Raw genomic sequence first — 2,345 nt, forward strand, 5'->3', positions numbered from 1 at the left:
AAATGTAATTACATCTTTTCTTTCCCATTCCAGCAACTGGGCTCTCCCAAAGAATCTGGAATAATGATGATTACTATGGTGATCTCTTGCCTGTTCCAGATTTTAAGTGTAATAATTTTGATTAATATAACATTTCAATTCTTTTTTATATATGTTCTTTGTCATATTAAGGAATAGTTACTTTATTTCAACTTTATCTAGAGGATTTACTTGTGATAAGTGTATTATTTAAAAAATCCATTTTAAATGGCAAGTGCCACAAGGATATATTTTGTCTTGTCTTATTAATGTAATAAGTAATGTGGCGGAGTTCCTGATAGAGCGCCTCTGCAGGCCTCCATGTCCTCATAGAGCTTGCAGTAAGTTTCCCCTTCTGCCCTGTTTCCTTTGGCAGCAGTTAACTTGGATCCCTGAGGAGGAGCTGGAAGCATGCCCCTTTGCTAATAGCCAAAGGCTTCAATATAAAGCCCCCATAGTCTATGTTCTACTGGGAAAACCCCTTTTCCCCCAAACCCTAAAACCATCATCATCCTTATTAGCTTTAGGATCATTGGAACTAATATCTCTAAGCCTTTTATCACTGTTCATATCAGCTATTTCAAGAAGACTAAGTCTCCATTTCATCTCTCATTCTCCAGACTCTAATATCCAAATTCCAAACTCCTAGCAAGATTGATCAAGAAAAAAAAAAAAAGAAAGGAAAAGTGTACAAATAAACTATATTAGCAATGGAATGTAGCCACAACTAGAATTGCTACAATAATCTATATATATAAAAGCCTAAGTGACCATCCGACTGTTCAACCATCTGACCGGTACCTATGATTTGCACTGACCACCAGGGAGCAGATGCTCAACACAGGAGCTGCCCCCTGGTGCTCAGTGAGCTCCCACAGCCAACCTCCTGCAGCCAGCCAACCTCCCCTGGTCCCTCCCTGTGCCAGCCAACCTCCCTTGGTCCCTCCCCCCGTCCAGGAGGCCCCAGCCAGCAGCTGGTAGCCAGCAGGAAGGCCCGGGCCAGCAGCCAGAGGCCCTGATTGGCCTTGATCGCCAGCCAAGCCTAGCGATCCCACCCAGACACAAATTTCATGCACCGGACCTCTAGTAAACAATAAAGGAGAAATTCCTTTGATGGGTGCATGTCCAGTAGAAGCCAAGATGGCACATGGGTGGTGCTTCTACTATGAGTCAAGCTAGTGGGAACTAAGATAGAGACCATAAAAGGGAGGTACCTAGCTTGGGAAAGTGATTGGATTGGATAACGGACACACAACCCCAGAGGATCTAGGAAATGGATTGGTTAGAGGGGGAAACCAGTAGAACCCCAGAAAGGATGGGGAAGTTGATTGGATAGTTAGAAAAGGTGCCTGATTCTTCCCAAGCCTGTGAAAATATAACAGAATTTAACAATATATAAAATGGAAAACTGGATATATCTCAAAAATGCAAAGTTGGTTTAAAATTAAAAACTTCATTAGATGCAGTGCATTAACACACAGAGATCATAATAGACTTTATTGGAGAATAACAAGTTGATTTTAATTTTACATGAGAGATCAGAAGTCAAAAAAAAGTTGTCATTTCTAAGACAAATTTAATGAATATAAATTATGAAATAGTATGTTATTTTAATTTTATAGTTGTAGTAATTATGTTAGTGTGGTATAGTGTAAGACAAACATATTAATGAGTATATAGAATAAAAAACTCAAAAATATTCCCATTCAGATATGGCAATGTGATTTATACTAGCATAATAGATCAGTGAGAGAGGATGAGCTCTTAAATAAACTGTGCTGGTATAACAGATTTCCTCAAAAGAAAATAGAATTTAATACTAATCTCACACTATATTAATAAATCTATCCCCAAATGATTATATAATAAATAGAAAAGAACAAATTTTCCAGAGATAGGAGAAAGCTACATAAGGAATGTTGTTTTTAAGTTAAAGACCATTCTGTTAGATGATTTAGAAATGGCACAGTGCCTCAGGCTAGTGATATATTCAGGGAGGACACTCAGATAGAAAAGCAAATAGAACCATCAGAATTCAAATCCAGAAAAACATAAAACTCAAAAGGAAAATGTTAACCCTATTATCGGCCTGTGGTCTATGAAAGGCCATTTACTGGGGCTCAGATAGCAACACTGTTCTCTATGCAGCTCGGCTTCAGGTATTCATAGGGAATGTCTAGCTGCTCATTCCGGGCCACTATCTCCCTTTCCAGGTTGTCCAAATCTGCTTGAAATTGTCTTAAAATAGCCTTGGGCTCAGGGCCTGAGAAATATTCTTCTGTGTGATACCCCAGGGGCACCTGAAGCAGAAAAGAAGGATTGATCAG

This window comes from Myotis brandtii, unplaced genomic scaffold (genome assembly GCF_000412655.1).
Source record: "Myotis brandtii unplaced genomic scaffold, ASM41265v1 scaffold2193, whole genome shotgun sequence".
In the NCBI taxonomy this organism is placed as follows: Eukaryota; Metazoa; Chordata; class Mammalia; order Chiroptera; family Vespertilionidae; genus Myotis; species Myotis brandtii.